Source organism: Octopus sinensis, linkage group LG19, assembly GCF_006345805.1.
Source record: "Octopus sinensis linkage group LG19, ASM634580v1, whole genome shotgun sequence".
NCBI classification, from domain to species: domain Eukaryota; kingdom Metazoa; phylum Mollusca; class Cephalopoda; order Octopoda; family Octopodidae; genus Octopus; species Octopus sinensis.
The window spans coordinates 18,566,144-18,577,423 of NC_043015.1; positions in this window are offsets into that span (position 1 = coordinate 18,566,144).

The following is an 11,280-nucleotide window of genomic DNA, read 5'->3' on the forward strand; positions in this document are numbered from 1 at the left end:
GAATCACCAAGTACTCCCAATTGAAAGTAGAAATGGCAAAACTGTATGGAATGCAAGAGGGTAATGTAAAATTGATACCAGTGGTGATTGGAGCGTTGGGCTCAATCTCATTGAAGCTTCAAGACTTCTTAAGGCAACTGGAAATACCATGCAAGATTGATGTCTTGCAAAGAGCAGTCTTATTGGGCACAGCGCACATCTTAAGGAAAGTATTATCTGTCTGAGGTCCTTGTGAATTCACAGATGACTAAAGACTCCGGTGCATTTTTACCTACACCGTGTTACGAAGGAATAATAATAATAATAATAATAATAATAATAATAATAATAATAATAATAATAATAATAATAATAATAATCATACAAAGACTTGGAAATAAAGGTAACTTGAATGTGGAATCTAAAAACAGAAACAGTTCCTATCATAGTAGGCGCATTAGGTATGGTAAAAAATATTCAGAAAGATACATACGAAAAACACCAGGACTAACAAGTATATACATAACATACAGAAAATAGCACTACTAGGCACCACACACCTCCTCCGTCAAATGCCTTCAATACAGTAACAATAAGAGCATCACAACAAATCACAGCACATACCCAAGGTACACATAGCTGCGCTCGGTATTGCAGTGAAAGCACGTGATAAAAATAAGACTACTGAATGATAATAATATTAATTCTCTGTACTATAGGCACAAGGCCTGACATTTTGGGGGAGAGGGCAAGTCGATTACATCGACATCAGTGCATAACTGGTAGTTATTTCATCGATGTCGAAAGGTTGAAAGGCAAAGTCAACCTCGGCAGAATTTGAGTTCTGAACGTAAGGATGGACGAAATGCTGCGAAGCATTTCGCCCGGCGTGCTAACACCCTAGGTACTACTACTACTACTACTACTACTACTACTACTACTACTACTAAAATACCCTGTTGCAATACCTAGCACTGTCTCTCATGGTTTTTGATCTTAGCTGATTGGAAATGTTATCATGTACATTGTTTTGTCTTGTTATAAAAGATGGGCTACAGCAAATATTTTGCCCAATACCACAAATTTACTTGTTTGACCGTAACCAGTCGAGCATGCCCCTTGGTGGCTGACAATATGTGCATCTCTGATCACAAGCAAGAGTAGCGGGGGTGCATCGTGGCCATGTATTGAGAGGAATTCTTTGGGGTTTGAAAAATTCACCCGTGGAAACATGGATGTTTTGTTCAACATCCTCAAAACAAACTTCATTCAGAGATCTTTTGAGCGGGATGGGCTACTCGACCAGAAGAAAATTCTAACTGAGCCTCAACTGCAAGGTCATGCACTGTTTATGAGATCACCATGTCACGCACATATGGTTGTGATGCATGTGCCTGGTGTACCCTTAACAGACGGGCAGTCATAATGGGTACATTGGGCTTCGTATATTGGTATCCCCGTGTTACTTTGATGGCATGCGCTGATCTCTCACTCAATACTACTACTACTACTACTACTACTACTACTACTACTACTACTACTACTACTAATAATAATAATAATAATAATAATGATATCTTTATCAACTACAAGGGTTTACATTAAGAAAAACATCATGGACAGTACAGCACAAAATAAATGAGTGTGTATGAGTGTTTGTTGTCGTGACAATTTTGCGTGTAAACAAGACTAACAAAACTTTTTTTTTAATGTGTGATTCTCAATAGGGAGGAGACGTTCGAGGGCTGCACATGGAAAAACTGCATAAAAAACCACGGATACCCTGACTTTTGGGGCAGGTGCCTTTTCTCTCTCCTTTTCTTTCGAACTACAGGCGTATACTCAGGGCAGGCCTGTTTACTCGCACCGTTCTCGCCACTTACTCTCGGCCCATTTCCGGGTGACAGAGTCACCCTGCTCGTTACCGCGTCTCAGTTTTTGTCCATCTGGGGTCCGGACTGAACCAGACCCCAAGTAATTTAACTGGTCTGTCCGTCCAGTGCCCAACGACGCAGTTGGACGGCACGGACTTGTTTCTCCAGGTGCCGAGCCGCAAGCCCACTGGTTTTTCGTTGTTAATTGTGGCTCTTGAATCAACCTCGTAGTCCCTCCTGACAGAGGTGCCGATCATTTCTACGTGTTTACGATCCAACACCATTACGGAGACGTTGTCGGCATATACCGACACGCATCTATCAGGTCAGGTGGGATGTCTCTCAACACCTCCAGTGACTCGAGAGTCAGTACGTGCAAGGGAGACGAAAGGGAACAACCTTGCCGGACCGAGCGCATGATGTTGAACGGCTCTAAGAGGTCGACTCTAAGATGGTCGACTCTATCGAAAGCTTTAAACTGATCTAAATTTATCAGGGCCCCAACCGTGCCAGGTTCTTTAGCCACTTTCTCAATGATGTACCACATGAGGTGGATATTGTCGTGGATGGATCTTTTCGGGATATCACATGTCTCTGCGTCCCCTCCCAGATTCCTGACGACGATCGCCAACCTCGTAGCTAACACCCTGGCAAAAATGTTGAACTCTGCTTTCAAAAGAGTTATGAGGCAAAATTTGTCAATACAATACCACTTGTTCTGGTCTTTTCTCAGCAACGCCATCGCTCCAGGGCTCACAAAACTGGGAATTCTCCCATTCTGTAGGCAGTTATAGTAGACGTTTGCTAAGAGATCGCCGAACTAGTGTGGCATGTAAGCATAAAGCTTGTAGGGCAGGTCATCCAAAACCAAGCGATTTACTCCTCATGCAGGCACAAGGTCTTGAAATTTTGGGGAGGAGACTAGTCGATTACATCGACCCCAGTGTTTCACTGGTGCTTAATTTATTAACCCTGAAGGGATGAAAGACAAAGTCGACCTCGGCGGAATTTGAACTCAGAACGTAGCTGTAGACGAAATACCGCTAAGCATTTCGTCCGGCGTACTAACAATTCTGCCAGTTTGCCGCCTTAATAGTATTCATAATAATAATAATAATAATAATTTCTTCTAAAGACGCAAGACCTGAAATTTTGGGGGAGGGTGTAAGTACTCAACTGATAGTTAATTTATCGACTCTGAAAGGATGAAAGGTCCTCGTCCTCGGCGGGATTTGAACTCAGAACGTAAAGAAGGACAAAATACTGCTAAGCATATTGTCCGTCGTAGCAATGATTGTATCAGCAGACTCCCTCAATGATAATAATAATACATTTTTCTTGTTCATTTCTGTGAATGTGGCTGTGGTTGTTGCTGCATTCGTTGCTGTAGTGGTGATAGTAGTTGCGGTGGGGCAATCTAAACATCTATCCAACACACTGACACTGTTGTTATTGTTAACTGAGCTACAGACTTTGCAGGTATTTGACTTAAATATGAAATGTGGAAATTCTTCCTTAGAGATGGGAAAGCTTCCATCATTCTGCTCGCTCTTTACATTCTCGTTCTTCTGGCTACTATTGTAATTCCTGCTGCTCTCATTATTACTATATTATTATTGCTCCTGTTGTGGCTAATATTGTTGTTGATACTTTTTCAGTTGTTCTTGTGGTTGTAATTTATTTTTTAATCGTAATACAAAGTTTTCTCACCTTCATTTTCGAAGCGAGAAACGCTGGCTGCTTTTTCTTTCTCCACTTTCATTCTGTCTTTTATGCATTTTGTTCTTATGCCTTTGCAATGCAAATTCTCTCTGGAACATTATTATTAAGATGTCGTTTGCTATTTTAAAAATTTTAGAGTCAAAAATCGATGCAGAACAAATTCAAAATGAAAACCACGCAGATTTCCTGAAGGGAAATCCTACAATGAAATTATACACACCAAGACCTAACTGGCCTCCTCCAGGATTCGATTATTCAAAAATATTTCCAAAATATTCAAAGTTCTTCTGGTTAAAAGGATCAATATGCGGTGAAAAATCCTCATTGTCGAAGCTGAGCGTGACTTGCAGGTATGGCAGCAATAATAATAATAATAATAATAATAATAATAATAATAATAATAATAATGATCGTAATAGTAATAATAATAACAATAATACTAATAATAATAATGATAATAATAATAATAATAATAATAATAATATAATAATAATAATAATAATAATAATAATAATAATGATCCTTTCTACTCTAGGCACAAAGCCTAAAGTTTGGGAGAGGGGGAATTTGAACTCAGAGCGCAAGGACGGACGAAATGCTGCTGAGCATTTTGCCCGGCGTGCTAACGGTTCTGTCAACTCGCTACCCCAATAATAATAATAATAATAATAATATAATATAATAATAATAATAATAATAATAATAATGATAATAATAATAATAATAATAATAATAATAATAATAATAATAATAATAATAATAAAATAATAATAATAATAATAATAATAATAATAATATAATAATAATAATAATGATCCTTTCTACTCTAGGCACAAAGCCTAAAGTTTGGGAGAGGGGGAATTTGAACTCAGAGCGCAAGGACGGACGAAATGCTGCTGAGCATTTTGCCCGGCGTGCTAACGGTTCTGTCAACTCGCTACCCCAATAATAATAATAATAATAAATAATAATAATAATAATAATAAATAATAATAATAATAATAATAATAATAATCCTTTCTTTATTGGCCACAAGGGCCGAGCACAAAAACACAGAGACAATACAAAAAAAAAACGGGACAAGTTGGATTAAAAAAACCCAGAAAACGTGCAAACAATAAAAACAATGATAAACTTCTGGAAAGTTTTACAGATTTTTACAATTCCAGTGATGGCTTGGATCTTAAGCCTTCGAATCAACTTTGTTCTGGTTTTGGAAAGCCTAATTTCTTAAGATTGGTATTTTGGCAGTGTGGTACATATCCGAGTGACAAAATAAAACAAACAAAAAAAACCCAGTTAACAACAAAAATAAAACAACAAAATTACCCAATAGAGGAGAGTTCCACCAGGGCCAACCAGAATCCCCACACACCCTGGTCACCCTGAGTGCCAAGGGCACACCAGGTAGGCATCCCTCTTCCCTTCAACTGCTCCGGCTTACAGACGAATATTCAGAGTAGGCCTTTTCACGCGAGCCATTTTCGCAACATTCACCCACCTTTTAACAAACTTACTGCAGGACAGTAATTCCCTCTCTACCCTCACTTTCCTTTTCAAGTGGAACTTGAAAAAGTCGATGAGGGATTGGCCGAAGAGGAAAGTATCTGTCTTCAGTCCTTTCAGTCTCGTCCACCACACTACCTCTTTCGCTACAGCAGCCAGGCAGAGGAAACTGCCTTTCCCTCCTGGCCAAAAGAAGGCGGCGGGGCGTTCCGCCCTACATGTGACAACAGCTCTGTTCGCCAAAGCTCCACAGGTCAGTAATGCACGTACACTGGATGAGTGCATGCAAAACGGTTTCATCGCCCTGCGCACACCTCGGACATGACCGTCTGACAGCACTTCCGTGTCTGTAGAGCTTGTCTCGAACCGACAGAGCTCCTCGGTAGCACTGCTAGGCCAAGGATTTCTGGAAGTTATCTATAGGCCCCAGCCCGAAAGTCCTCCGGAAAAGACCAGTTAGTTGAGTCCTCTCAACATCCAGAGTTTCTCCGGGTACGTCGTCGCTCTTTTCCTACACTAATCCCCTTTAGAACTCCATGGTGGAACTTCCACCGACCGCGTTGCCCGACTGAGAAAAAACTGTGAGCGATTGCTAACACTCTAGGTGCCATGCGCCCTTTCTTGGCCTGCGCTTGACCCAGGATTGTAGCTTCGTCAATGAAAGGAGCTACGAAAATTCCTGTTTGACGAACGGCGACCACACCTGTTAACCGTTAAGAAAACACTGGAGATGTCGCAGCCGCAGCGTATGTCTGCACATCATTAGCCACGGCATGCTCAGGCCTCCACTCAGTGGCTGTTGATAGCAGATGGACCGTCTAACGAGCGGAACACATCCCTTCCGTAGAAAGCAGAAGAGCAAGCGCTTCAACTTTATCAGGCACGAAGTGGGGCAAGGGACGACGGTCAGGCGGTAGTAGATGACGGAAGCGACGTACGCATTCGCCACCTCCGCTCGACCCTTCGAGGACTGCTCCCTCTATGCCCATTTCTGGGTGAAATTGGCTACCCTGCTCGTCATCTCCCCCCAGTTTTTGTCTACCTGGAGGTCTTGACCAAACCAGACCCCGAGCAATTCCGTCCAGCGCCCTTCGACGCTGTCGGTTGGCATGGATCTGCTTTCCCAGGTGCCGAGCTGCAGGACCACCGACTTCTCCTGGTTGATCTTTGCTCCTTTCACCACTTCTTACTCCCTTAAGCAGTGCTGATCACCTCGATTTCCGAGCTGTCCGACACTATTACGGTGAGGTCGTCCCTGTAAGCCGTCACGAATCTCCCGCATCCTAGATCGCGCGGGATGCCCCTTGAAACATCTAGCTTCCGCAGCAATGGCTGGAAGCCAATACATACAGAAGAGGCGTGAGTGGGCATCGTTGACGGATCGAACGATGCTAAATGATTCCGATAGGTGGCCATTTACTTTGACAACCGAACAGATGTCTCGGTACATTGCAGCAATCCAGCCTCTGAAAACAGGACCAAAATCCGCTGCCGCGAGAATAGTCTCCGAGCGTTGGTGGTCGAACCCATGAAAAACTTTCAATGGATCCGAATTGATCAGGGTCCCACCCATGCCGGGTTCCTTACCCATCCTCTCTATGTTGTAGCGCGTGAGGTGGAGGTTGTTGTGGATAGCTCTGTATGGGATAGTGCATGTCTGCGCGCCACCAACCAACTTATCGACGACAAGCGCCAAAATCTTGGCTAACACCTCGGCCAAACTATTATAATCTCCATTCAGCAGAGTTATAAACCTAAGATTATCAATTTTGTCCCCCTTGTTGGATCTTTCCTCAAAAGTACCTCAACTCCACGGCTCACAGCACTGGGAATTTTCCCATTCTGCTGGCATATGAAAATAAAGATCGAAGGGCAGACCATCTCGCTCGGACACTTCTCTCTTGCGCAGATCTTCATTGCGTCCTGTATATGTTCGGCTGTTATCGACATTTCGCAGAACTCCGCATTCCTGGTTGAGAGGCGTGGCATGCCACTGAGATAGCAGGTGAACTCCATCACCGTCCCAGAACCACCGCACGCCCCATACAGTTCGGCTGAAATTTCGCACACATCTGCTTGGACTCGGTTATTATGCGCTCATCACAGCTTGTCAAAGACCAAATTGTTGCTTTGTTTTCACGAAGCCCCTCTGTCATCGAGTGGCTTTCTTCCTCTCCCGTCTCAGTGCACGCGCCCTAGCTCTGACAACGCAACCATCGTGCTTGGCATTGAAGAACTGATCAAAAGTCAATCTCGTCACCTGCACGTCGGTCGCTGTGCTTTTCCAAAGTGCCTCTTCTAGCTTCCTAACTAGATCTCCCTCTATCTTAGATTCATCTAACGTTATTTCTGTACTAAAACCTACCGCCTCTACTCTTTTTTGATAACCCTTTTCTAGCTGTCGATGATTGAGCCCGTCAACTCTCGATGGACTAATTTGCTAACCCGGTCTCTGAAAGCTTGGAAGGACGCGTTCAGTTTTCAGTATCCGGGGCCCTATCTATGGATCCTATATATGTCGGCCGTACAGATTACAAATCTACAGTCCGTGTAGCCGACGACTTTGAAACGTGGACAACATACTCTATATTGATACAATCTGGAAGGCCCGATGTGGTTCACCCATGTCCACATTAGCGCATTCGGGAAATCCAGACGGTACCTGTCAGCCAACTGAAAGCGCCTGAACAGGTTTGTGAGGTTTTTACTCCCAACATCTCCTATCAGCTTGCCCCACCCTATCCAGGCGTGCATCCAAGAAGGCGTTCCAATCACCAACTAACATTGAAGAGCGTGAGGTCCCAAGGAAAACCTTCAAACGTCTGAAGAAATCTGAAGAAATGTGAATTTTTAATTATTTTCTGAGATTTTACAAAAACAACAAAAATATAGTCTAAAGGCACCACCTTCGCAGTTGCTCAGGACCAGGACCACTAACTTACCTTCTATGTCCAGGAAGAACGTCCGAACTTCAAGATTCAGGCCTTTCCTAAACAGCACTACAATCCTGCATCCCATTCTGGGCCGACTAATGGATGCGTAGATCTCATAATCGTCGAAAATGGGTACGAGGTCGCAAGTGTCGGAAATTCTAGTCTCACTGGCTGCTATCACATCCAAACCTAGAGACATTGCTTCCAGTGTAACTCCAGGATGCAAACATTTATGTATCCCATTCTGACATCGCCATGACGACTTGAAAGGGTTGAGGAAAAGAAAAAAAAACGTGCTCCGGATCTGGTATCTCTTGGTGGCGCAGACGTTTGGCCTTGCCATGTCATGCGGGAAGTCCCTCTGAATATCTTTGTATACTTTGAGGGTTAATCGTATTAACATAAACTGATCCGGAACCTCAATGGTGGCTGGTGTCATAAATTTCACCCTCTCTCTCAATTTGCTTGTTTTTTGGCTATAAGAGCCAGCAAATTGTTGTTAGCTCTCCTCACGAGCACATATTTTAGTGTCTCCGTGAGCTTTCTTGGGCTATGTGTGGTTGTAAGTGCATTGGTGGATTTGGAATGGCGGTTGTGGGGATGGTGGTATTGGTATTATTTGTGCTGTGTCTATGTTCGATGTGCTGGGGGTTTCTGTATTTTCGGGTGTAGATGTAGGTTCTTTTGTTTTCTGTTTCCTTTGCCTTTTTCGTGTTTTCACTGTGTAGGGTTCTTCCTTGTCTTCAGTACAGGATGAGTAATGGCTAGTGTCTGTATAGTTTGTCTTGGGGAGTGAGTGTATCTGTGATAGTGTGAACATGTTTGTGTGAGTGTATGCTTGAGAGAGGAGGCGAGAGGGGCTGATTTGATAGATACCCTGGGTAGCTTTTCGCCATTGTATGGGGTTTACGTGCCTCTTGTTGTTGTTGTTGTTGTTGATGGGCGTGAGGCTACAATTCGATTAAAAGGCCTCTGTTATTAGAGTGCGCTGTAGGCTGCAGGTATTGCCGCGTGACTCCGAATTTTGAGAGCAGAAGGCTCTTAGGTGGCACATATATCACATGTAGGTTTCTTGCCTTTCACGACGACACGCAATTCTACCCCGTTGTACCGCTGGATCAGGTCCTGGATCTTCCCGATGTTCCCTGGTTTCACATGGATTAATATCTCCAAGTTGATAACGCAACAGTTCTGCCTCTGAATCCTACACAGCATAGGCAACGATCCTGGTGGAACACCATTTACCCTAATTATTGTCGTTCTCTTCCAGAGATAGGTAGTATACAGGACCCGCTCCTCAGTCCACCGGGGTGACACTGCGTGACTTCTCTTTAAAAAAGAAGGACTTTGCGCGAAGTCACGCAGTGTCACCCCGGTGGACTGAGGAGCGGGTCCTTCTTTTTTAAAGTCCTTCTTTTTTAAAGAGAACTTCAATTCTGGCAAACTGCCCTCCTGTCTGTATGTAAGCCACATCTATTAAAATTTCGCTGAGAGCCTACTCGATGTGACTGATGGAAGCTATTTCGGATCACCTAATTTTCCGCGATGCGAATTGAAAATATACTGTCTTTCTTTCTCTTGCCTCTATTATTTCAAGAGGTACGAGCACTGATGTCTTATCCCTAACAACTTTGATGATACCTTTTGCTTTTGAAAGTTCTCGAATTTTGTCCTTGAGAAGTGCAAACAATTCCTTCTTTGTGTTTGCTACATCTAGTCTTTGTTATTGTTTTTGTTGTTACTGTTGTTATTGTTGCCCCTGATGCTTTTGGTGGTGATGGTGGTGGTGTTGTGACCACTTCCACTGTTGCTACCCTCCACACCGCCGTTACCATCTTCAATTGTAGTATTATTTTCTCCGTTAAAATCCATTGTATTCTGAATTGCGTTGCTGTTGCTACTACTACTACTATTTCTGCCGCCGCTGCTTTTGCCGGTGCTTTCACTGTTGCTACTATTAGGTGGACTTTGAACTTTGGTGCCCTTCTTTTTCTCATCCTCCCTCTCCAGTAATGTTATCAGTAGCTAAGGGAAGAGGAGGGAAATCTTCATCATTCACAAAATCTTTTTGAGTAGGGCCATTTTTTTTTCTTAAATCTTCCAAGATTTATATTGTATTAAAAAGCCCACCGAATTATATGAGCCGAATATAGCCCCGTTAGGGACTAAACAAACACAGGAATCCAATGCAGGTCCCTAGTGTTTCTATTAACAATTTGGAACAATATTTAAACGAAAAAATCCACAACAAACGGTTGTAAACTAAAGTTTTAGACAAGACTTACTTCGCGCCTTCGAAAATACGTTTGTTGTGTTCAATAGTAAATAATAATAATAATAATAATAATAATAATAATAATAATAATAATAATAATAATAATAATAATAACAGCATAGGATTGCAAAAATACCTACTTCAGAAGCAAGGGAAACTGATACAAATAGCGGCAAAACACGAGCAAAACAAAAAATTGTTCTCGGTATTTAAGGAAGCTGACAAATACAAACAAGAAATCATACCACCTAACAAATATGAAGAAGAAGAAGAAGAAGAATAAGAAGAAGAAGAAGAAGAAGAAGAAGAAGAAGAAGAAGAAGAAGAAGAAGAAGAAGAAGAAGAAGAAGAAAACACAACAAAAGCTATAAAGCAAATGAAATCAAAACTAAAACTAGAACAGCAACGGACCATGATAAAGCGATGGCAAGAAAATCCCCTTCATGGTAAGTACTGGACTAAACTAAATGCAAAAGAAATAGACAAAGAAAAATCCCAACAATGGTTGAGAAGCTCAGGACTCAAAGCAGAGACAGAGGGATTTTTAATTGCAGCACAAGACCAAAGCCTACCCACCAGAAATTACTAAAAACACATAATGAAAAGAAATATAACAAGTAACTGCAGAATATGTGGAGATAGACAAGAAACAATAAATCATATTATCTCTGGCTGCCCAGTCCTGGCTAAGAAGGAATATATTCACAGACACGACGGAGTTGGGAGCTACATACACTGGAAGCTATGCCAACATTATGGAATAACAGCAGAAAAAATATGGTACAGGCTCACACCAGAAAAGGTCTCAGAAAACGAGAAAGCAACCATACTCTGGGATATGCCAATACACACAGATAGAGAAATTAAGGCTCACAGACCAGATATAGTTGTCAGAGATCATGAAGAAAAAATGCTTTCTAATTGATGTATCAATACCAGCAGATGACAACGTGTCTCTAAAAGAAATGGAGAAACTTTCAAGATACAGAGA